Source organism: Salarias fasciatus, chromosome 11 (assembly GCF_902148845.1).
Source record: "Salarias fasciatus chromosome 11, fSalaFa1.1, whole genome shotgun sequence".
Classification (NCBI taxonomy): Eukaryota; Metazoa; Chordata; class Actinopteri; order Blenniiformes; family Blenniidae; genus Salarias; species Salarias fasciatus.
Genome location: NC_043755.1, coordinates 568,711 through 594,365, shown reverse-complemented (window position 1 = coordinate 594,365; position 25,655 = coordinate 568,711). Strand labels below are relative to the sequence as shown.

Genomic DNA, 25,655 nt, shown 5'->3' with positions numbered 1-25,655 from the left:
AGGTTTCAATATGTAATCCCTCTGGCATGTTCTGAGTTCGCCCTGAGCCCCACCGGTTTAAATGTGCCTGTAATACCCATACAGGGAGTCATCAGGTTAAGGATTGCTTGGGTATCTTGATAAGATGCCTGACCCAGCAGAGGTTTAAGATAGAAATTGTATTTGGATGCTGAGGCTCTCACTCGGTCGTCTAAGCCCAGGAAAGGTGTTTGGGAATGGGTCATGTTGGCGAACAGAGAGGAAGATGGGAGATCAGATTGTAATATGGCAGGTTTCACTTCCCGCGCGGGCCAGACGGTCGTGATAGCGCAGCTCGGGAGAGCCATAACTCTTCCTCAGAGGTGCTCACACACTCCGTCAAACAAATCACGAGCTGGTGAAACAAAGCATCGAGCAAAGGACACAGCTTTGAAACCTGGAAGAGCAAAGCCTCTTGACTTCAGGCTCTTGGGACACATGAATGAACCAATTTCTACAACCTCTCCACTGTGAAAGAGTCTGTTCACTTTTCCACTAGTGGAAAGAAATATGAGCTCCTCTTTCCGAATGCGACATTCAGAACTTATCAGGAAATGAGAGAACTAGCAGTTTTGATATCTTGGAGTTTTTGTTTAGTTGTCTGGCCCCACAGAGACAGTGTTCTGGTTCTGAGTGTTAGAGATGCGAGGATTGCGGTTGCGGGCGGATGACGTGTCGAAAAAATTAAGATTTTAAAGGGCCTGTATCATGCTTCTTCAGCTAGTCCACCTTATTATTGGCATTAACATGGTAATAGTTTATTTTTGGCGCTAAGGAAAAGCCATTTTGTGTGAAATAAAAGATTTCCTGGGGCTAATTTTGAAACCCGGAAGAGAAAACGCTCTGTTTCACTGAAAATCCCGCCTCTCCCCCTGTGGACTTTGACTGACAGCGTACTTCAACCAATCAGAGCTTCGTTAGCATCTCTAAGGGTTAGCTTTAGCTTCTCTGAGGTTCAGCTTTAGCTCTTTAGCTCTAGCTTCTCTAAGGGTTAGCTTTAGCTCTTTAGCTTTAGCTTCTCTACACGCAAAGACGCGAAAACGTCTTTTCCTGTTAGAAACTCACCAAGAGCAAGAGTCTGAAGGGTCTGCGCTTGGTGAGTTTCTGACGATGGTTAAAGTTTATATCCGTAATCGGAGATACAAAAAGCAGCAACGCTGATTGCCGAGAGCCTGCAGGGGGGGGGGGGGGGGGGGGGGGCGCGAATCGGCTGCATGCTGGTCAGAGGACAGTCGGCGTGTTGTCTGCGCGGAGGTGGGGTGGGAGAAGAGTGGTGGGGAAGAGTTAAACTTTTGTGACATACGTAAGTTTGAAGAGTTTCTGTTTTCTACCCGAAGGGAGGGGCTGCTGTAAAGAGCAGCAGACTGAAAAAAGATTACTCAGACATGCGTGGATGAATGTGTGCCGTGAATGGGGTGAATGTGATCCTGCAGTGTAAAGCGCTTTGGTCTCTGCAAATGCAGATGAAAAAGCGCTATTTAAGTGTAGTCCATTTACCATTTACCATAAAGAAGTCAAATAACATTTTGGAGGTGGTTTTAAAGGAAAATCAACTTTGTGGCATGCTCAAAACCTTAAAAAGTGGATTTTGCATGATATAGGTCCTTTAATTACATTCGGGCGGGTTGCGGTTTGAAGCACTCAAATAAAAAAAAAGCAACATTTTAATAGCCAAAACACTATTCTGCGGATGGCGGGCGGGTTCGGTTTTGAAAATGGATAAAAAAATCTTTCATGCGGGCGAATAGAGGGCGGATGTAGATTTTGAGAAGTGGTTGCGGATGGAAAAATGAGCCATCCGCGCATCTCTACTGAGTGTTGTCTCCATGTCCTGTCCTGGCGGATGCTCCTGTTTCAGGACATACTTTGAGAAACTCCCAGACCAGGGCCGGGTCTACGCAGGGCAAGAGGGGGCCTGGCCCCCTCAAATAAATGTTGTGCCCCCTCAAATTAAATCCCCCAAAATATATTAGCACGAGCACGCACCGCACCATCCTCACTCCGACGCTACATGCCCCCCCACATTTGCACATTTGTGCCCCCCCATACACTTGATATGCCTCCCCTGAGACGAATGTCTGGCAGTGGGTCTGTTTGGGGGTCGCCTGGTCTCCCCCAGCCTCTGGCTCTCACAAGTAGATTTGCACATGTTAACAAAGTCCAAAATGAGAGGATTTTTACTAATTGGAGAAGAGCTGGTGAACTTGGAGTGGATTTTAAAACCGATTCAGTCTACAGCTGTGACGGTTCTTGCTGATCCAGTGGAGTCCCGGTTCTGACCTCAGACCTGAAGGAACCACCAATCAGCTGATCAAGATCCACATTCTCCATTATGAAGACACATCTGTTTTATTGAAAATAAAAAGAATAAAATAAAAGAAATCCATCGGCTGGTCGGTCAGTAAGTACCTGCTGGAAGAGTCTAGAATCCAGTCACCCCTGACTGGAACTCTGGCCTGACGTCGGTTTCAGACCCCGTTTACACCAAAAACATTTTCAAGTGAAAACGCAAAACTTTCCACAACAGTGCAACGGACCTTTGCTGACAGCTGCTCCCAAAGTGGAACTTTTCGAAAACTGTCTGTCTCCATGGGAACGAGGAAAAACAACACTTTGTGGCAACGTTTGGGCGGCGATGCTAACGGCTAACCACGTCGTTTTCAGCGTTTCCGTGTAAACATCAAACTTTCCTGAAGCAAATAAGCTAAAACTTTGCGTTTTCACCTGAATCGTCATCGTGTAAACGGGATCTTCCTCTCTTGGTTCTCAGAAATGGACAGTCTGTCAATCAAAAGACGTTTCCTGATTCGTTGCTCCTAACTAAAGGTGTTTTTTGTCATGTCCCGCACTGCAGCGGCCTCCCAGTGGTGCTGTGCGGGTTCTGGTTTTGTTTTTCAGGTGGTGGAGCTGGAGAGGAGGTTGCTGCAGCGGGGGTTCAGCTCGTCAGCGGGATGGCTTTCAGCTGCTTGGAGCCCTGGCACTATTTAAGTGACGTCTGAGCTGGAAATCAGCGCTGGATCGTAACATGAATGCCCGTGTGTGACGTGTGTCAGTTCTTTCAGCTTTGTAGCCGCTCGAGTTAACTGAGTTATTCCTTGTTTGCAGTTTGGAGTCTGGATCAGCTCGCCACAGTCTGCCCAGTCGGAGTCTGCCCATTCTGACCTGCCGTCTGGACTCGTCGCTTCTTTACCCCCAGAATAAACTGATCTTTGAACTTTCTAGACCCGCCTCCATCTTGCTGTCTGCGTCTGAGCCTCAGTACAGACCGTAACAGTTTAGTCTCGTCAGATCAGACTAAACATTTCAGACTCTGGTTCTGTCTCCGTCTCTTCGTGCTGGTTGTGCTTCAACGATGACCGAGCTGCCGCTCCTCAGTGTGTGTGGTGTGTGTGTGTGTGTGTGTGTGTGTGGTGTGTGTGTGTGTGAACCGTCTGGGTGTGTTTGGCCACCTCCCCCCCTCGCCGTGTCTTTTCAGTGGACTGTACATAATGCTGCAAACTGCCTGGTTCTCCAGAACCCCGGGAGAACCCATGCAACGATCTTTCAGAAGACAGGCTAGCTGGCATGTAGTCCTGAAACTATGGGAGAAAAGTGAGTTTGATTTGTTTACATTACGTTTACAATGGCACAGTTTTCATTTGTAAGGATATATATGTCGGTATAAACAAATATTTGCATATTCATTGCCTGAGGTTAAATGATATGACGTGTTTTGTTGATTTGATTTTTGGTAAAGTAGTTGATCATTTTTATGACTACTAAGTGACAGTTTTCTGTGCCTTTTTATGGTTAGAAGGCATGGTTAACTATTTATTACAATTTGGAGTCACTGAGATGTGTATTTTGTATTCTGAATAACAACATAATAATACTGCATTGGTTTTATATAGCGCTTTATTGGACCTCAAAGGCGCTTTACGTTGCATTATTCATTCACACCATACTGGGTGGTGGTAAGCTACTACTGCAGCCACAGCTGCCCTGTTGTAGACTGACGGAAGCGAGGCTGCCAATCTGCGCCATCGGCCCCTCTGGCCACCAGCAACTCTCACACAACTTTCATACATAGGCAAGGTGGTGAAGGTGCTTGCCTAAGGACACAACGACAGTCTTATGCCTGCGGGAGCGGGATCGGACGGCCAACCTTCCTGTTATGAGACGACCCACTCTATCATCTGAGCTACTGTCGAAATAAATGGTTCAGCTTTTGTTGTACATTTTGGAGGTGCCTTAAAAAAAGGCTACCAATTCATACTCTCTTCTTCAATAAAACCAAATACAAGCCGAGTGTTTCAGACTCCTTCTGTCCATCTTCAAGGCGTTTAGCTGGAACAGCAGTCGAATGTTTGACTAAGTTTCATAGTGCTTCAGTGAGATGTTAAACACAGGAAGTCACAACCATTGTCTGGAATGAAAAACGACTTGCCACACAGAGTCCAGCTGAGCAACAGTGGACACGAACTGGCCTGATGAGAAGAGTTTTATTGGCATGAAGTAAATTCCACTCCCTCCTCCACTCAGCCTCATTGTTTAAATCACTATGAGACTCCCCTATCACGGTCCTCACCCTGATCCTGCTCCACCCATCCCTCCACCTCAACCATCAGACGTTGGACAGGACGACCCGGACAGCCGGCTGGACCGGGACGAACCTGTCCCGACTCCACCACAGCGTTGGCCTGCTCCACCTGGTCCAGGAAGATCACCACGGCGCTGTTCATCCCCGCGACCGACTTCACATTATCGTCACCCACCTTCTTCCCACAGCCACGTCCTCCATGCCGCAGGGGGCGGAGCCCAACCCCGGACACCGTGTCTGCGGGTGAGCTGCCTGAGGTTGGTCATGGGCTGCAGCCAGACCCCCAAACGGACGGCAAAAAACCCACCAAGAAACCCAAAAACCATATAAAACTAATAATGTGCTCTGTGATTAATAAACCACAGGAAAGTGAACATTCGCAACTTGGACAAACAGAAAAAAACAAGCAAAAAGCAACGCCACATACACCACAATCTCACACCCTCCTACTACCAATCACTCCCAACATGCACTGCGAGAGAGAGACAGACAGACAGAGAGAAGAGTTTGATGATATGGAGGAAGAACAGGGAGTTCAGGAAAAATAAGCAGGTTTTTAACCAAACAGAAAGGTTTTGATGTGATTGATTCCCTGAGAGGGATTCCCTCTGCGATCTAAAAATTTAAATAATCTAGAAATTATATTGATTTAAAAAATTAAAACCAAAAAAAAGCAAAACAATGAATGTTTTTAAAAGGGGGAATTCATTCAATCAAAATAAATTCCTGATTATATTAACATTTGGTCACAAGAAGGACAAACTGTCTTGGCAGAGTTTTTCCATTGTTCATCTGAGAAAAGTCTTTAAACGTAGCATTGTATGAGACGAATCAAATAAGATGGCTGCTACTGACAACACAGTAAAGCATCCATTGGTTAAAAGAAATAATACTCTGAGGAGTTTATCTAGAAACATACTTTGTACTCCTAAGTATTTTTCTGACACCAGCATTTTACGTGCAATTGAGCATTAATCAGTGTAGCAGTATTTGTACTTCACAACTAAATTTTCAGAACTCTTTCCACCTCTGGAAATTTGTCAAAATAAATTTCTATTTTTTTCATCTTCAGTAGTTGAGCAGTGGCCAGAGGATCCACCTGTCAGCCGTTTCCTGGATAATGCTGCAATGCATGTGATTCAGGCCTGTGTGAGAAAACTGATTTGCCCAAGACTGCCAGCTGCGTGCAGGGTCAGAGGTCACTGCTTGAGCCATTGACAGGTTTGAGGAAAACCCTTAGGATGATTATTCAGGGTTAAAGAAATCAGACAACCTGTATTTGCAAGGCAGTCTATTTTTTGAAAAATGTTAACCTGCATGGTGTCCGTTTTAAAATGACATGAAAAAGCATTTTTTTTTTTTTTTTTTCACAAGTGGGGCTGAGACTGCAGCGTCATTTCCAAACTGAGATCTGATTGGCTGCTGCCGATGTAGGCGGGTCCTGATCGCAGACGGTCCTGATTAGTGATTGACAGATAGAGGGAGACGCTAAAGCTAAGGCTAACAATCGGAAATCAAAAGAATGAAGGTCGTCAAAGTTATCTAAAAACAGAACCGCCGTGCGCCTTTCTTTGAAAGTGAGTCTGCAGGTTTGGTGAGTGAAAGCATATTAAGATAGGCTGCATATAAGAACTTTTACAATTTGTATAAATCTATGCACATGCTACCCAGCACTGAGTATGCGCAGAACAGCTGGGTGTCTCCATGGCAACAGACTGTTGACGTCATCAGAAGTTTAAATCTCCCTGAGGTTCTCTGAGACCAGGGGAGAACAGGGTCATTCTGTCCGTCTAGCGAGTCCAGCGAGTCGAACAGCGTACTTTGGTGTGTTTGCATGACTTTTGAAGACTTTTCCTCGGGTGATTATGAACCATTCATTTGTCCGGAACATGAGTTCCACCCAGGCTGACCAGGCCTATAGGCCACGGGTAAGAAAAGAGCTTTTAGTTCTTACAAACACAATTACAAACACAACTTAGAAATGCTTTATCGATCTTTGAAGAAACTACACCACCACTCTTTTTCTGAGCGTCACTTTTCTTCCAGACTACAGAATGCATATTTATCTCTCTGTTTTCCTTCTGCAGAAATGCTTGGATGAGGATGTCCAGCTTTGCCCACAGGGCCTGGGTTTATGGGCACAGGGATGCCGTGGATGGGCTCCAGCTGGCAACTCTGGTAAAATCTCCTCGATTTCTCTCTTTTTTTGTGATGAAATATTTTATTTTATTAGAAAAAACTGCATATAATTACACTGTCACAAAATGCCCAAGGCATAGAACACGCCAATGAACATAGTGCAAATATCAATAAACAACGAGTGAGAAGAAAAAACAAACAAACAAACATGGATGTAGGATATAGGGAGGGGGTAGACATAAAACACAGAGGACAAACAAACACAAGGACAGACAACGAGTTGACACATCCGGTGAGGTACAGGTATGAATGATGAAGAACATCTTTGAGTCAGGGTAGAGGAGAGTTAGAGCAAAAGCAATATTCGTTTCAAGAATTCAGCAATCCCAAGCCAAGAGTCCAAAGTTTTCCTCTTCGAGTCTCCATTAACACGAGCTGTAGAGAGTTCCATGTATATGACGTAACGAAAGGAAAGAGTCTAGGTGCTGATAGAGAGGTCATGAGTAGAATTCCAGCGATTTGCCACCATTTTCTTCTCAATTTCTCTCTTTTGTTGAATCAGAAGATGAAAATTAGCTTCTAGCTGTATCTGGTCTGTGCAATACATTTATTGTGCAATGTCCTTGTCAAATAAATAAATAGAACACATGCTTTAATTAGGGCTGTCAGTTTTAATTGCATGAATTGAAATTCATTAATTTTTTTTTTTGTGATGTGCTGCTGCATCTGAATGGTGATAATGAGGCTTTTCCTTGATTGATCTCTTGCAGAATCAAGAGTTTCCCAGGCCGCCGTCCCCAAACCAGACCCAGTGGATGAAACCATCCAGCTGCGCCCACAGGGTCTGGGATTATGGGCTAAAGGGTGTCGTGGGTGGACTGTGGCTGGCGACTCTGGTAAGATCTCCTCCTGAGCTAAGGAAACTCATCATGGAAGAAAAACCTTTTTTTTTTTCTCTCAAATTGTATGTAACATCTATTTCTTCCTTGATTTCTCTCTTATGATGAAGCAGAACACGTGCAGAGACGAAGAGAGGCTACAGCGACAGCAGCGATAGAGCGAAACAGGGTGGAGCCAGGTGAGCTGATGGTGTTCGATACCAAACCTGCATGACGCAAGCACACTTTTTAATTTGATTGTTTCCTCAAAATCAGAGCAGATCAGAGCAGCTTGATTTGCTGATTGTTATTTTAAACAGTGTGTAAAACCCCCTCAAACTCATTGCTGTGACTCTACATTTTCTGTTGACAGGGAAAGTGGTTCAGCCAGAGGAGCCAGTGGAGCCTGCAGAACCAGTGGTGCCACTGGATCTGGTAGAACCCGTTCAACCGGTAGAGCCCGTTGAACTGGCGGAGTCCATTGACGGATGTCATGGATGGACTCTAGCTGGCGACTCTGGTAAGGTCTCCTCCTCGATTTGTCTCTTTTGTTGAATCAGAACACATTCTTTAATTAGAGCTGTCAGTTTTAATCGCATGAATTGAAATTAATTAATTTATGTCTTTTTTTGTGATGTGCTGCTGTATCTGAATGGTGATAATGAGGCTTTTCCTTGATTGATCTCTTGCAGAATCAAGAGTTTCCCAGGCCGCCGTCCCCAAACCAGACCCTGTGGATGAAACCATCTAGCTGCGCCCACAGGTTCTGGGGTTATGGGCTCAAGGGTGTCATGGGTGGACTATAGCTGGTGACTCTGGTAAGGTCTCCTCCTGAGCTAAGGAAACTCATCATGAAAGAAAAACCTTTATTTTTCTCTCAAATTGTATGTGAAATTTATTTCTTCCTTGTTTTCTCTCTTTTGTTGAATCAGAACACGTGCAGAGACGAAGGGAGGCCAGAGCGACAGCAGCGATGGAGCGAAACAGGGTGGAGCCAGGTGAGCTGACGGTGTTCGATACCAAACCTGCATGATGCAAACACACGTTTTAAATTGATTGTTTCCTCATAATCAGAGCAGATCAGAGCAGCTTGACTTGCTGATTGTTATTGTAAACAGTGTGTAAAAACCCCTCAAACTCACTGCTGTGACTCTACATTTTCTGTTGACAGGGAAAGTGGTTCAGCCAGAGGAGCCGGTGGAACCTGCAGAACCGGTGGTGCCACTGGATCTGGTAGAACCCGTTCAACCGGTCCAGCCCGTTGAACTGGCGGAGTCCGTTGACGGATGTCGTGGATGGACTCCAGCTGGCGACTCTGGTAAGGTCTCCTCCTCGATTTGTCTCTTTTGTTGAATCAGAACACATTCTTTAATTAGAGCTGTCAGTTTTAATCGCATGAATTGAAATTAATTAATTTATGTCCTTTTTTTGTGATGTGCTGCTGTATCTGAATGGTGATAATGAGGCTTTTCCTTGATTGATCTCTTGCAGAATCAAGAGTTTCCCAGGCCGCCGTCCCCAAACCAGACCCTGTGGATGAAACCATCTAGCTGCGCCCACAGGGTCTGGGGTTATGGGCTCAAGGGTGTCGTGGGTGGACTGTAGCTGGCGACTCTGGTAAGGTCTCCTCCTGAGCTAAGGAAACTCATCATGAAAGAAAAACCTTTTTTTTTCTCTCAAATTGTATGTGAAATTTATTTCTTCCTTGTTTTCTCTCTTTTGTTGAATCAGAAAACGTGCAGAGACGAAGAGAGGCCAGAGCGACAGCAGCGATGGAGCGAAACAGGGTGGAGCCAGGTGAGCTGACGGTGTTCATACCAAACCTACATGACGCAAACACATGTTTTAAATTGATTGTTTCCTCAAAATCAGAGCAGATCAGAGCAGCTTGACTTGCTGATTGTTATTGTAAACAGTGTGTAAAAACGCCTCAAACTCACTGCTGTGACTCTACATTTTCTGTTGACAGGGAAAGTGGTTCAGCCAGAGGAGCCGGTGGAGCCTGCAGAACCAGTGGTGCCACTGGATCTGGTAGAACCCAATGAATCGGTGGAGTCTGTGGGGACAGAAGAGCCGGTGGAGACAGTAGAGCCGGTGGAGACAGCAGAGCCGGTGGAGACAGCAGAGCCGGTCGAGACAGTGGAGACAGTAGAGCCGGTGAAGACAGAAGAGCCGGTGGAGACAGAAGAGCCGGTGGAGACAGCAGAGCCGGTAGAGACAGAAGAGCCGGTGGAGACAGTAGAGCCGGTGGAGACAGCAGAGCCGGTGGAGACAGTAGAGACAGTGGAGACAGTAGAGCCGGTGAAGACAGAAGAGCCGGTGGAGACAGCAGAGCCGGTAGATACAGAAGAGCCGGTGGAGACAGTAGAGCCGGTGGAGACAGAAGAGCCGGTGGAGACAGCAGAGCCGGTGGAGACAGAAGAGCCGGTGGAGAGAGCAGAGCCGGTGGAGACAGAAGAGCTGGTGGAGCCGGTAGAGACAGAAGAGCCAGTGGAGACAGTAGAGCCGGTAGAGACAGTAGAGCCGGTGGAGACAGTAGAGCCGGTGGAGACAGAAGAGCCGGTGGAGACAGAAGAGCCGGTGGAGCCGGTAGAGACAGTGAAGCTGGTGGAGACAGAAGAGCCGGTGGAGCCGGTGGAGCCGGTGGAGCCGGTAGAGACAGTAGAGCCGGTGGAGACAGAAGAGCTGGTGGAGCCGGTGGAGACAGAAGAGCCGGTGGAGACAGTAGAGCCGGTGGAGACAGCAGAGCCGGTGGAGACAGTAGAGACAGTGGAGACAGTGGAGCCGGTGAAGACAGAAGAGCCGGTGGAGACAGCAGAGCCGGTAGATACAGAAGAGCCGGTGGAGACAGTAGAGCCAGTGGAGACAGAAGAGCCGGTGGAGACAGCAGAGCCGGTGGAGACAGAAGAGCCGGTAGAGACAGCAGAGCCGGTGGAGACAGAAGAGCTGGTGGAGCCGGTAGAGACAGTAGAGCCGGTAGAGACAGTAGAGCCGGTGGAGACAGTAGAGCCGGTGGAGACAGAAGAGCCGGTGGAGACAATAGAGCCGGTGGAGACAATAGAGCCGGTGGAGACAGTAGCGCCGGTGGAGCCGGTAGAGACAGTGAAGCTGGTGGAGACAGAAGAGCCGGTGGAGCCGGTGGAGCCGGTAGAGACAGTAGAGCCGGTGGAGACAGAAGAGCTGGTGGAGACAGAAGAGCCGGTGGAGACAGCAGAGCCGGTGGAGACAGAAGAGCCGGTGGAGACAGAAGAGCCGGTGGAGACAGTAGAGCCGGTAGAGACAGTAGAGCCGGTGGAGATAGTAGAGCCGGTAGAGACAGTAGAGCCGGTAGAGACATTAGAGCCGGTGGAGACAGAAGAGCCGGTGGAGACAATAGAGCCGGTGGAGACAGTAGCGCCGGTGGAGACAGAAGAGCCGGTAGGGACAGAAGAGCCGGTGGAGACAGAAGAGCCGGTGGAGACAGTAGAGCCGGTGGAGCCGGTAGGGACAGTAGAGCCGGTGGAGACAGTAGAGCCGGTGGAGACAGAAGAGCCGGTGGAGACAGAAGAGCCGGTGGAGACAGCAGAGCCGGTGGAGACAGTAGAGACAGAAGAGCTGGTGGAGACAGAAGAGCCGGTGGAGACAGCAGAGCCGGTGGAGACAGTAGAGCCGGTGGAGACAGAAGAGCCGGTGGAGACAGCAGAGCCGGTGGAGACAGCAGAGCCGGTGGAGACAGTAGAGACAGAAGAGCTGGTGGAGACAGAAGAGCCGGTGGAGACAGCAGAGCCGGTGGAGACAGTAGAGCCGGTGGAGACAGAAGAGCCGGTGGAGACAGCAGAGCCGGTGGAGACAGAAGAGCCGGTGGAGCCGGTAGAGACAGTAGAGCCGGTGGAGACAGTAGAGCCGGTGGAGACAGAAGAGCCGGTGGAGACAGCAGAGCCGGTGGAGACAGAAGAGCCGGTGGAGACAGCAGAGCCGGTGGAGACAGAAGAGCCGGTGGAGACAGAAGAGCCGGTAGAGCTTGTAGAAACAGACAGTAGAGCCGGTCGAGCCGGTTAAAAAGTCGAGCCGGTGGAGCTGGTGGAGGAACCTGTTCAGCTGTTGCAGAGGGAAGAGCCGGAAGAGCTGGAAGAAGTGATTTCTGTCCAGTTCGCTCAGCTGGAAATCGAAAGGAAACTGAGGACGGAGAAAAAGAAAACAGAGGGAAAGAAGAAAAAATGCAGAACAAATTTAGGATAAAAACGAAAAAAAGAGGGCTACATTTCAGGCATAATTAGGTTAAGCCATAACAAAAAAAAAGAGCTAATTTCTTGGCACAATTCAATGAAACCCAAAACAAAAGCTTAAAAAAGTGCCTTTTGTTAAAGCTATAGTGCGTAACTTCGGTCGCCCTCTAACGGAATTCTGCGTTATTACAACAATAAAGCCGGCGCTTCCATATGATGTACGCTCGGGTGTCCCCAGTGCCCCCCCTCCCCCAAATCTGCCACAGTGATTCGCATTTCCACAGCGCAAATCACAGTTGGAAACGGTTTTTATTCTGCGTGAATAAGGACAGCTGGTGAAAAAAAAAAGATGGATTCTTTCGAAGATGTAATTATTGTTTTCTTTTTTTTTGCCACAGAAATGTAAATAGCTCGCCGTCTGAGAGGTTTTTTTTTTTTTTCCCCTCTCCATTGTCCGGGTGCTGCAAAACTTGCGCCCGGACTGAACCCTGAAGTCACATGTGGCTTCCTCGGTCTGCCTGACACTGTGAGCTGAGCCTGTTGCTATGAGACCCTCCACACGTCCTCCCCCTCCCTTCTTGTTGTGACGTAAAATGCGTAATTTCCTGCGCGCCAGCGCGGGAATGTCGCCGGTCGACACGCAAAGCAATAATTATATATACTGAAAAATCTCGCGACATGTTAGAGGAGCCAATCGGCTTAATCTGCATTTTGTCATCTCCACTAGTAGTGGCTTGGCTAAAACGGACATTCATAGACATTTAAAAGTTACGCACTATAGCTTTAAGGAACAGCGATGATGGAAAAGAAGAATGGACTTTGTGTCACAATGAGTGTGTGTGTGTGTGTGTGTGTGTGTGTGTGTGTGTGTGTGTGTGTGTGTGTGTGTGTGTGTGTGTGTTTGTGCATTGAGGAAAAAGAATAAAAAAAGAACATTATAAATTCACCAAGACTGCAGGATATTTTGTCCAGGGTTGTTGCTCATATTCTACGTACGAGGGGGGACCCAAAAGTTCCCGGACTGTGGTTATAACTTTTTATTTTTTAATCTTCGCAATTATTTGAAACTGTCACCTTCAAAATCCTCTCCTTTGGCTTGAATACAACGCTGCACCCGAGATTTTCACTGTTCAGAAGAGTTGCCATGACCGTGCATAACTGTGCCGATAAGATGGAACTTCGATTTTCCCTCCCCCGCCTGTATGCCTGTCTTACCTTTCCGCTGCCACTCCAGTTTCATCTTTGACAACAAAAAGCAGTCGCCTGGGGCCAGATCAGGTGAATATGGCGGTGGGGAGGCTGGCTGGTCATGGTTTTAGTCAAAAAATATGCTTTACGCACAACATTTGGTGCTATTTCTGTGCGTAACGGGGTGTCCTACGGTCTGCTGTCTGTCATGATGCGGCCATTTCCGGGTGCCTTCGTCTCATTGCTTCTAATAACCGCCTGAGGATTATCTGTCTGGATCTCTACAATACTCCAATCAGATCTGCAATGTCATCAAAAGTCCTGCGTGGATCTACCAGGACGTCTTCTTCAGTTTTTGTGACGTTTTCCTCTGTTCTGGAAGTGGATTGTTGTCCTCTGCGTGCCTGGTCTTCGTGATGTAATCTGATCGCTCTTAAAGGGCCAAACCACTCATAAACCCTAAGAATCCTTCTTAAAGAATGTCTGCAACATGGTGAGTGTTTCTGCCGCTGTTTTTCCCAATAAAAAACAGAATGTTTTGACAGAGCACAAATCAGTGGATATCCGCCATCTTGAAAAATCGAAGAGTGGGGTGTAACTCTGTCAACAAACACAATGACTGTCAGCTGACCGCATCACGGGGGAAGACCAAACCTGGCACAGTTATGCATGAGGTTATCCTGTAGCGACATCTAGCGGCCAAAGTCGGAACTTCATTGTATTTTTTTTATTAATAGAATCAGTCTGGAAACTTTTGGGTCCCCCCTCGTATACAGCAGAGTTGTACAGTCTGACAGACAAAACCAAAAGCTTCCTGCACCCGTTCATTAATTACAGTGAGAATGTGTGTGTCGCTCCAGTCCATCAGAGCAAATATCGGATGTGTAGCTGCTGATAGAAAAGCAGCAATGAAAAGTTGTTCCATATCAAAAATAACAACAGAATTATTACTAAATTTAGTTTATTGTCTCTGACAGGAAAAGATCAGATGTTGTTTGGATCAGAAACAGTTGTCTCCAGTTTGCTGGTCGCTCCACCATGTTTCCATAACAAACCCTGAAAGCCTGAACAGCCGAGCTGCTGGAGGAACGACTTTTGTCCTTGAAGAGGCTTCTGCTTTTAATCTGTGCGAGTACAGAGCAAACCCATTCATTCAAAAACCCCTGCGTGATCAAGGAGCTTAAATCACTTCAGTTTATTGAAAGGCAAGAAGCACAATCTGTATTGTAACATTTGGCAAATTCAGTTAACTTTTTATTTGTGTGTTTTTCAAGAGTCCACAAGCCAATTCACAGATACGAATGACTTATTGATTTCACGTTTAATGATAGGATGATCAACATTCTGAAACAGGTATCAACTGAAATGACTGGATCAGACTGTAACTGGGTTTTTATTTCAAGGTAGAAAAAAACACAAATGCAGAGATTTAAATTTAAGACGTGAACTCTGGTGGATTAACTTAAACTTTTCTAATTCTCACACATTTTTGTGGTAAAGGTGTATAAATTTTTGTGGTTTTTGCAGTGATTAAAGTTGCTGAACACATTAAATACATTCCCTTTCACATCTATGTCTTCTTCTGTAGAGAAGCGTCCAACAGGATCCTATTCTGTGAACTCCACTGACGCTGTTTTGTAGTTTTATATCACTTTATCTTATAATTCCATTAAACTACAAATCACATTTCACTGGTCAAGCTGCTACGAATTTGTCCTGTATTTTACATGTTTTCTATTCAGTCTCTTTGTCACCTAAAAAACATTTCATTGCCTTCCTGATAAACAGTTTACTCCTTCTTGTAGTCCTCCTCCAGTTTCAGCTTCTCCGTGTTGTCGCTGACGAACGCCGGGTCGTTGCTCGCCTGCACTTTGTCGAAGAACTCGAAGTCGGCCACGTAGCGGCCGCTGGGCGTGCTGAACAGCACCGGCTTGAACTCGTAGCCGCGCATGTTGGCCACTCTCAGTATCAGGCACAGCTGGCCCCGGCGCCGGCACACCACCGCCGACTGGCTGAACTTGATGGTCTCCGCCCGCTTCTTGGGCCGCGCCAGCTCGGCCAGGAAGGCACCGGTGACGAAGATCTCGGCCAGGCCGGCGATGACGAGCTGGGCCACCAGGGTGAAGATGGCCAGCGGGCACTCCTCGGAGATGCAGCAGAAGCCGTAGTTGATGGCGGTCTGAGATTCCAGCGAGAAGAGGAAGGCCCCCGTCAGCGTCTCCACGTTTAGAACGCAGGGCGTGTGGTTGGAGCTTAGGCCCGGCTCGAAGTCGCCGTTCCCCATGCCGATTAAGTTGAAGATGACCCCGAAGATGAACCAGGTCATGATGAAGGTGGAGGCAAACAGGGTGAGCTTGTAGCGCCACTTCATGTCCACCGCTGTGGTCCAGATGTCGTGCAGGTACAGCTTCACCATGCCCTCCACGTTGTTGATGCGCACGTTGTTGTGGCCGTCCTTGTTGACAATCCTCCTCAGTACCGCCGACTTCCTGCCTGCCATGCTGCTCCCAGTCAGAGGAGGATGAGCGAACGGAGGTTTGGCTTCGGCTTCAGCCACAGACGAGCTGACGGAGCAAGAAGAGGAGGAGGAGCGTTGGACCTTCGTTTGAATGATGCACACAAGCTTAAAATCTGAACAGGAATAGGTTTAGAATTCCTCACCAAGCTGTTGAATTTAATATGAAAGGCACGTCTCAGTTACAAAGCTACAAAGAAATATTGTTTCTATAAAATGCATTCAAGTAAATGTGAAGGTCACCATTTGGACAGTGTTTCCGTCTTTTAAACTGATCTCATGAGCTGGGTGTTACAGAGGCGATCTAGGGTCTTCGGGAGGAGGTTCCTCCACCCTCAAACAGCTTGACCAACTCCACACCTGCTCTGTCTCGTGCCAAATAATCACATTTTTTTCAGATGCTTTAATATTAGTGTTTATTATAACACTGAAGCATATTTTCTCCATTTAGTTTGTTTCCACTGCAATCACAGGAATTCTGTTCTAAAATGTGTTTTTTAACAAAATGATTTTTTTTTATCCTGATCATTAATCAGTAATTAAATAACAAGAAGTTCTGACAGGAAAAGATGTCCTCCAACCCTGAGAGTTGAATTTTCCACTGATAATCTGATTTAATGACCGTTTTATCACACAGTAGTCTTTATTACTGTTATGTTGTTTGTTATTATGCCAAAATTGCACAATCAAGGAAGACCAAAGTGTATACTGACTGCAGTTCACCTTGAAACTAGGACTACCTTCAGATCTTCTGGAAATATGAAGAGTTGAATGAAGTTGTTGTATGAAAATACAGAATTTGTGGATAAAATTTTGCACAGAGCCGTCACGGCGTCCACATCCCGACAGGACAAAGTCACTCTTGACACAGCTCTCTTTCTGTGTCACAGACACATGAAGTCGAGGATGAGCAGACATTTAATGAAACACTGAGAAACAAAGTCAGAAAGCAGTAAGAAAACCAGCCAGAAAGGAATAATAACAATACATTTTATTTGTATAGCGCTTTTCAAGACACTCAAAGTCGCTTCACAATACAACAAGATAAATAAAACACAGCAGCATAAAATCAACAGAAGAAAAAAAAAACACATCAAACATCAAAAGCAATTCTGAACAGGTGGGTTTTGATTTCTTTCTTGAAGGTGGGGAGGTTGGAGCAGTCACGGAGAGGTTGGGGCAGTGAGTTCCAGAGGGTGGGGGCAGCGATGGAGAAGGCTCTGTCTCCCCAGGTTCGGAGCCTGGTCCTACACGGCAGGGACAGCAGGTTGGAGTTGGAGGAGCGGAGGAAGCGAGATGGAGTGTGGAGGTGGAGCAGGTCTGTGAGGTATGGAGGGGCCAGATAATGGAGAGCTTTGAAGGTGATCAGGAGGAGTTTGAAGTGGATGCGCTGAGGGTCGGGGAATCAGTGGAGCTTGTGGAGGACAGGGGTGATGTGTTTCACGGAAGCGGGTGTGGGTGAGGAGGCGGGCAGCGGAGTTTTGAATGTACTGTAGTTTATTGAGGGTTTTGGATGGTGTACCGTAATGAATGCTGTTGCAGTAGTCGATTCTGGAAGTGATGAAAGCATGGACTAAAGTTTCAGCAGCAGAGAAGGAGAGTGATGGGCGGAGTCGAGCTATGTTTTCGAGGTGGAAGAATGCAGTCCGGGTTATGTGTTTGATGTGGGGGTCAAATGATAGAGTGGGGTCGAGGAGAACACCGAGGTTGCGGATCAGCGGGGATGGAGTGAGTGTAGAGTTATCAAAATTTAAGGTGAACTGTTGTGTGGATTTGGTGATGTTGTGAGGACCGATGATGATGATGTCTGTTTTGTCACTGTTTAGTTTGAGAAAGTTGTGATTCATCCATGTTTTGATGTCTGTGAGGCACTGGGTGAGGGTGGAGTGGATGTTGGGGTGTATGGATGTGGTGGAGATGTAAAGTTGTATGTCGTCAGCGTAGCAGTGGAAGCGGAGACCATGACGACGGATGATGTTGCCGAGGGGGAGGATGTAGAGGATGAAGAGGAGAGGACCAAGCACCGAACCTTGGGAAACGCCCTGTGGCAGGGGGGCTATGGAGGAGGAGCAGCGGTTGATGTGGACGAACTGTTGACGATCGGAGAGGTATGACTGAAACCAGGACAGAGCGGAGCCGGTGATGTTGAGGGTGGATTTGAGGCGAGACAGGAGGATGGAGTGGCTGATGGTGTTGAAAGCTGCAGTGAGGTCCAGGAGGATGAGGATGTTAAGATGGCCAGAATCAGAAGAGAGGAGGAGATCATTAGTGATTTTTAATAGAGCTGTTTCAGTGCTGTGTTTTGAACGGAAGCCGGACTGGAAGGGTTCATATAGACTGTTTGAGCTGAGGTGGGTTTGGAGTTGAGAAGCAATGACTCGTTCGAGGACTTTGGACAGAAAGGGAAGGTTGGAAATGGGCCGGAAGTTTGCAGGGTTGTCGGGGTCGAGACCAGGTTTTTTGAGAATGGGGGTGATGGCAGCCAGCTTGAGAGACTGTGGGACAGATCCGGATGAGAGTGAGGAGTTTATGATTTGAGTGATGAGTGGAGAGATTATGGGAAGACAGGTTTTAATGAGTGAGGCGGGAATGGGATCCAGGGAGCATGTTGGAGTTTTAATGCCAGATAAAATTTGTGTTAACTGAGCAGAGGAAATGGGTGAGAAGTGAGAGAACTGTGGACAGGAGAGAGGTCAATGGAAATGTAAATGGTGTCAATTTTGGACTGAAAGAAAGACTGAAAACTATTGCATTTGTCAGTAGTGAATGAGGATCAAGTGTTTTTACTGGGCTTGAGAAGTGTGTTTATGGTAGTGAAGAGTGCCTTGGGGTTATTGGAGCCGGAGTGGATGAGGTTGGAGTAATAACAGGACCGAGCAGAGTTGAGTGCATCTTTGTATTGCTGAATGTATTCTGTGTAGATTTGTAAATGCACAGTAAGACCAGATTTTTTGCAGTCTCTCAAGCTGGCGCTTGCGGGATTTCATCTGAAGGAGCTCGGGGGTGTACCATGGGGCTGTGTGGGTGAAAGAGACTGTCTTTGTTTTGGTGGGGGCAAGTTCATCAAGGCAGGAGGAGAGAGTGTTGTTGTAATGAGAGACCAGATCAGAGGGGTCACTGGACGGTGGTGGAGGGGAGGTGGTCAGTTTGGTGGTGAGGAGGGCTGAAAGTGCAGGTGGATCGATGGATTTGAGGTTTCTGAAGGTTATTTCACGTTTTGTTTTGGGGGCTGTGAGGGGAATTGTGTATGCTGAATGTGATGGCTAAGTGATCCGATATGTTTAGGTTATGGCTGGAAAGGTTGTATATAGTGGGACCAGTGGAGCAGATGAGATGGAGAATATGGCCGTGATTGTGTGTGGGAAAATTTACATACTGAGTGATATTGAAGCAGGTGAGAAGGTCCAGGAATTCAGCAGCAGGTTTGGAGTTTGGATTGTCAATGTGAAAATTGAAGTCACCGAGCAGGAGGATGGATGAGGAGATGGCACTTAACTGGATCAAAAAGTCTGTGAGTTCTGATAGGAAGGAGGTGTTGGGCTTTGGGGGACGGTAGATGACAGCAGTGACAAGTGGGGAGGGACCAGACAGTTTGAAGGCAGTGTGTTCGAAGGAGTGGGTGTTTGTGAGGGATATGGGAGTTAATTTAATGTCCTTATTGAAAATTACTGCAGTGCCGCCATCCCATCCATCTGAACGGGGGTTGTCAATGTAGGTGAATCCAGGAGGTGTGGTCTGATTAAGTGCAAAATAGTCCATGGGTTTGTGCCAGGTTTCAGTCAAAGAGAAAATCCAGTTTATTGTCAGTGATGTATTCATTTAGAATGAGTCCCTTATTATTGAGTGAGCGGGTGTTGAGGAGGGAGAAACTGAGGTGACGTGTGTTGGTTGTGTGCTGTGGGTCCCGGGGGAGAGGGCGGAGATTGGTCCGACTCACGTGTGGATTGTTGTGATGATGTAATGCGGAAGTGGCTGAACGATGGGAATGGCGTTTTCAGAGGCGATGTGGTGGGAGAATGAGCGCCTAGATCCCCGATGAGGAGGACGGGAGCTGCGGAGGAGTCCGAGGTGCTGGAGAGAGGCGGCGCAGGCCGGACGACGGCTGTTGTTGAGCCCACGGAGCGCAGAGGCGGAGGACTGCAGCGGTGACATGCTCCGAGTGGCAGGTGCTAGCAGGGAGCTAGCATTAGCTTCAGACCGGCGGAGCTGGATACTGGCAGGATGAAGCTGATGATTAAATCCAGAGAGGCAAAGAGAGCTGACAAGAGTCCACAGGATGTAAGTCATCGCCCAGCAAGGAGTCCGGTGGAAGGCCGAAGCCTGGGGTCCGGTCTGAGGACGGGCTGTCTGCATGGGAGTGTGTATCACTGCAAGGCTGTGGGACCAGCGGGGCACTCGTGCTACCACCGGACCGAACGCACCGGGATCGTTAGATCCTGGGCGGACAGTCAGTGGGACAGAGGCCAGATTGACGTGACAGTGAGGGACACCACTCCGGATGATAGAATACAGGACAGACGCCGTCAGATGGAATAGCTGTGTGGAACAGCCACCGGACAGGAGCTGGTGGAACAGGAACCGGCGTGGGACAGGAGCAGAAGCGGTAAGCCAGTTGTTGGAAGTGATATATCCTGATGATCGTAAAAAGTCCTCATACAAGTTTGTTGGGCATCAAAAACGAGGCAGATAGAGCGTGATCAGGAACCAGGGTAGAGATGACAGTGTTAAAAGAATACTCCGAAGATTTTGGACCCACGCCCTATCCCTATCATTTACAAAGTGAGATAAGCTCATAAATACCTTTTTTGTGTCTGTTCGTCCAGTGCCTGGCTAACAGCTGTTAGCATCGTAGTTAGCTTAGCTCAACTACGGCAGGTGAAGTGGAGACAGAGCCAGACTGAGAAAGTGGACAAAATACTCCTTCCAGTGGTCCAGGGGACGGCGTATTAGCACGCGAAGTAAATCCGAATGGTTATAAAACTTTTTAAAAAACGTGTTTTCTTTTCAATCCCTTAAAATAGCGTTTTGACACACACAGATCTGCACAAGCATAGTGCGCTGCGGAAGGATATACCAGGCGCACAGCGGCTCTATGCTTCTACTGCTGTGCTCCGGTATATCCTTCCGCGGAGCACTGCGCATGCGCAGGTCTGTGTGGATCAAAACATTATTTTAAGGGATTGAAAAGAAAACACGTCTTTTAAAAAGTTTTATAACCATTCGGATTTACTTCGCATGCTAATACGCCATCCCCTGGACCACTGGAAGGAGTATTTTGTCCACTTTCTCAGTCTGGCTCTGTCTCCACTTCACCTGCCGTAGTTGAGCTAAGCTAACTACAATGCTAACAGCTGGGAGCCAGGCACTGGACTAACGGACACAAAAAAATGAGCTTATCTCACTTGTAAATGATCGGGATAGGGCGTGGGTCCAAAATCTTCGGAGTATTCCTTTAAATTAGTGGCAACACAGACGGAGCGGCAGCCAATGCGCGCCAGCATCCACCATCTACAAAGAGGAAATCAGTTCAGCTGAAGAAGAGAAGAAGGTGTTTAAGTTTCAACACAACTGTAAAGAAATAAATAAAAGGAGCTCAAGTATCGACCGGTCTGGGCAGTAAAGGGAGAAAGAAAGAGTCTGGGTTATTGTCATTTGCCTTGTAAACCAGACCCACTCACTCCTCATCCACATTTGGATTTGGAGTTAAGCTTAGTCTGGATAGGAGCCCATTGAAACTTCTTGCAGGGGGTGTTGGTTACTCCTTTGACTGACAGCGCACTTCAGCCAATCAGCAGGGCCGGGTCTATGCAGGGGCAAGAGGACCCGCCCCCAGCTGAACGCACATTTGTGCCCCCCTATACACTTGATATGCCCCCCCCTGAGACGAATGTCTGGCAACAGGTCCAGACGCATCACTAGCGTATTGCAAGGCATGCAGTTGCATGAGGACCCATGACGTCGAGGGGCACTCCCAGGCAGGGCCCCGAGCTGAAGGGGGGCCGCGAGGGAAGGCTGATATCAGTCAGTTTCAATGACAAATTAAAGGCGCTACACTAGACGCTGCAACGACAGCGTGTCGAAAATCCCCCGCATGGGGCCCTTTCCGAGTACTCACCGGTTAGTTGCTGGTAGGAGGGTCCCGATAGACGGCGGATATCAACAACACAACTTAAAATCCCCCGTATAATTTACACTGACGCGTCGGGAACCTACCTAATGGGGCCATAACTGCATTTGCACTTCATGCCACTAGGTGTGCTGTTTGCATGTTCAACCTTATTTTACACAGACACCACAGAAGAAGAAGGGCCCCTGAAGTGCAGGCTGTCTCTGCATGTTGTGAGAAAAAGCCAGCAGGACGTGGCGATATGTACAATGATGCGATGCAGCGTTTTTTCAGTAAGAAAGAAGAACTGAACGATTGTTTCCGCACATTTTATTTACTTAGTAGCAGTTAAGCTGTATCACAAGTAGTTCCTGTACTCAAGAGACCTAGATTCTCCCTGGCAGACCCTGGCTCAGCCTCATGCCACCCGGACCCTGATAGACGAATTTGCAGAGAGAAAAGCCAGGAAGGTGCAACTGTAAGGTAAGCAGAGACAAGCAGAGCTGTTGTGTATTTAAATGATCAAGAGCTTTTAATCTGTTGTTCTGGTGCGCCGTCACCACATTGTGTTAGGAAGCTGAGCTGTAATGCTCATCCTCTTTTCTTTTTTCTTCTCTTTTTTTCCACACAAGACCATTTCTAATGACTGACAGATATTTGACTTTTATGGGCGTTTTTTTTACCTTCATCTGAGAGTGTTTTTTTTTTTTTTTTTGTCTGAAAAATGTGTAATTTCTGGCATTGGGGGCACATTTAAGAATTCTGCATGAGGGCCCAGTGCTAGGTAAATACGCCACTGGTCTGTCCCAGACTCGTCTCCATCACTTGAATTGTGTCTACTGCTGCGACCTGTGGCTGCCTCCAAATAATAAGAAGTGGAACCAATAATATTCTGAACAATCAGAATGATGCTGGCACTGCGCCACGACATCAGTTGACTGATGGTCCGTATCGACTCACATAACAAACTTCTCCCCAAACTTTTAAATGCGACGGGAACAATGGCTAAATTCCAAGTTTGCTTCATTTATTTATTTCCTGACAGCAGTGGCTGTGTCTGTACGTGTCAGGCAAGATAACTATGGTTTTCTTGTGTATTGAAGTCTTTCACAGCATCTGTTGCCCCCAATAAAGTCAAACTTACTGTTGTGTCAATTTTAAAGAAATCCATGTTAGACATTGGAGGAGGTAGAAACTGAGGAACCTGTTGGATCATTTGTGACTCTGAGGTTCTTTAGCGTCAGCTACATGATGCTGAAGGTGTTTTGAGGCTGTGGCGGTCAGCAGTGATATGATTAGACTCATTGGGAAGTTCAGCGGCATCCTGATTCAGTCCTGATTCAGTACCTGCTTTTCTCTTTTTCTGGCCTGTTCCAGTCTCATACTGTAGATTCTTTGTAAAACTAAAAAAAGTCTGACACGAGAGTCACCCTCCCCTCGGTCTTCAGTGCATCTGCCACTAACCAGGCTTGTGCCATCTCCTCAAACTGTCCTGTCCAGGCCGCTCCGGAGCGGAGACTGGCCGTGACAGGCGGACGGCGCCTCAGTCGAAGCCTGCCAGTCAGACGTCTTGGCTCAGCCTGAAAGCCGAGTCATGCTGTCAGGAGCTCAGACAGCAGAGGAGCTCCGATTTGTTTCTCCTCACAGTTTTAGATTCTGAAATGTGCACAGATTTCTCTAATTCTCAACAAGTCTGATGAAATGTCAGGACTTGTAAAGAACTCGTCCCCCTTCGTTTGTCCAATAAACAGATTCTACTTGTAAATGGCTCCTGATAGGATGCTCAAATTGTACTGAAATACAAATATAGTTAAAAAAAAACCTTCTCAAAGTATAATTTGATTTCAGTCAGCCTTTCTGCATCGTCAGTATTTGATTTAACTAACCTGCATGCAGTCAATAAAGTTTATAAAAATTACACAACTGCAAACAAATGCAGATATAAAAATAGAATTCGATCTCTTCATAGAATGAACTTGTTGGCTGCAGAAATGCACATGGAAGGGTTTTAGCATCATTGCATTAATCATTGTGAGTGTACTCTGTAGCAACTTGTGATTTTAAATGAAGCAAAAATCAATACGTACTTATAAAATTACCTCCACGTATAAAATGTGCATTAATGATTAAATTAAACTGCCTGATTACAAAAATTTGAGTATCTACTCTGTTACGTCTTCCTTCTACATCAGGGGAAATTACATCTCATTTCATTAAATTCATTCTTTTCTTAGTTGGCTCGCGCAACAATAAACACTCACTGCTGCACTAAATGTATATTAATCCACATCTGAATAAAAGTTCCAAATAAATCCACGGCTCTCTCTTTATGAGTTACGATTGCTTTAAATCTAAAGCATCGGGCTTTGTAAGCAAGCAACAAATCGATATGTTTGTATAATCTGTCTGTTTAAAGGCATATTTTGAGTGCAGCAGGGAAGTCGGAAACGAAAATGACATCCTCATGCTTTTAATCAGCGGTGCAGACTTCTGCTGACATGTTTGGCGCCGTGCTGCCACTCACGTTATGCTTTTGCTCCGTTATAAATTCACACATCAGTCAAACAGTGGGTGTCTTTTCGCGGACATTTTGCTCTTGTAGTTTCTCGTGGCTGTGTTCTCTGTTCTCCGTAGTATTCCACTCATTTTTAATTTTGTCTGTCCTGGGTTTTGTTCTGCTTTATCCAAGTTGGGGTCATGAGGAGAGTCGTCAAAGGTTAAACAGACAGACACACACGTTCACATTTAGACTTTTAGGTAATTTTCGAGGCATAAAATGAAAAAAAAAAACAAAAAACAACCACATGATTTTATTCTGTGGGAGGAAACCATTCAGAAATACATAGATAACATGCAAACTCCACGTTTGTCACTGTAACCATTAAAAAAAAAAAAAAAAACCCATCAAAATATAAGAAAAAATAGATTTAGCATGCTCAAAAAGAAAAATCTAAGAAAAACCATATGTCCAAATGAATACCCTTTCAAATTAAAAAAAAAAAAAAAAGCAGATTCTTTCTGCTCAAATACTCCTCTTCTCAAAATAACTCAAATTGCGCCACAGGTTTTCAATATGAAGCCTGTTCCTGTTAATTGTCGCTGCTACAAGCTGTTTTTTCCCCCGAGTCGGCAGCAGAATTGCAACTGTATGTCTTCATTTTCACTTTCATCATTTGGCTTTCACGCCCTCCTTTCGCACCCTTCCTCGTGCTCTCTTCCTCCCTGCCTCGGCGTTCTGCTCCTCCTCGCCGCCGCCCCCCACCCCCACCCTCCCACGCTCCCACCCTCCACTTTCTTTTGCTCTGCATTAAGCCCTGCTCGTCTCTCTGCCTCTCTGATCCCGGGAGCAGCGCTTATGGGATCTCCTCAGACCAGTGCGAGCCCCGCTGGTCTCCAGTCGCGAGAGGGAGACGAGGAGGAGGAGGAGGAGGAAGGGGATGTGATGAAGAGAGAAGTATCTGTCCTCCTGCCCTCGGCGGGAAAAACGGGAGGCAGAGAAAGTATGAAGTGAGCCTGTAAGAGATGCAGAGTGGAATATAGTGAAACAAGAGGAGATGAAATAGAACAAAAATCCATGATAAGGGAAAGAGAGAGAGAGAGGGCGGGAGGGAGGGAGAGAGAGAGAGGAGGGCTTGCTCAGGGAGAGGCACAAATGAGTGAGCGAGAGAGAGAGAGAGGGAGAGAGAGCAAGTGAGCGGGAGGGAGGCGAACAACACTGCAGACACTCGCCCACTGTCACTGCTCCACCGCCAGAGGACAGAGGCAGCGACGGCAGCAGTGGAAGGTGGATACGATGGAGGAGGACGGCCGCGGCATCCGTCACTGACAGCTCCCCTCTGGGACCATCCTGCCAAGTTGGAAGCAAAAGAAAAAAAAAAAAATCAAAAAGAAAAGGAGAAAACTACTCTCTCTGTCCTTCACGAGACCAAGTACTGGACCTCTCAACTCCTGCAGGACCCTCATACACAAAGCTCATTATCTCTCCCTGTCTGTCTCTCTCTGTCACACACACACGCACACACACACA

At 46.9% G+C, this 25,655-nt stretch overlaps 1 long non-coding RNA gene across 1 annotated transcript; it reads right to left on the bottom strand.

Annotated features, from left to right (window-relative positions):
• Positions 1 to 1,648: 1,648 nt before the first annotated feature.
• Positions 1,649 to 25,636, bottom strand: LOC115396386 (uncharacterized). Its single transcript, XR_003932378.1, has 5 exons — positions 25,534 to 25,636; positions 21,197 to 21,202; positions 4,274 to 4,279; positions 1,697 to 1,702; positions 1,649 to 1,658 (listed from the first exon to the last, which is right to left on the bottom strand). It is a non-coding gene; the product is annotated as an uncharacterized LOC115396386 (long non-coding RNA).
• Between the last annotated feature and the right edge of the window lie 19 nt (positions 25,637 to 25,655).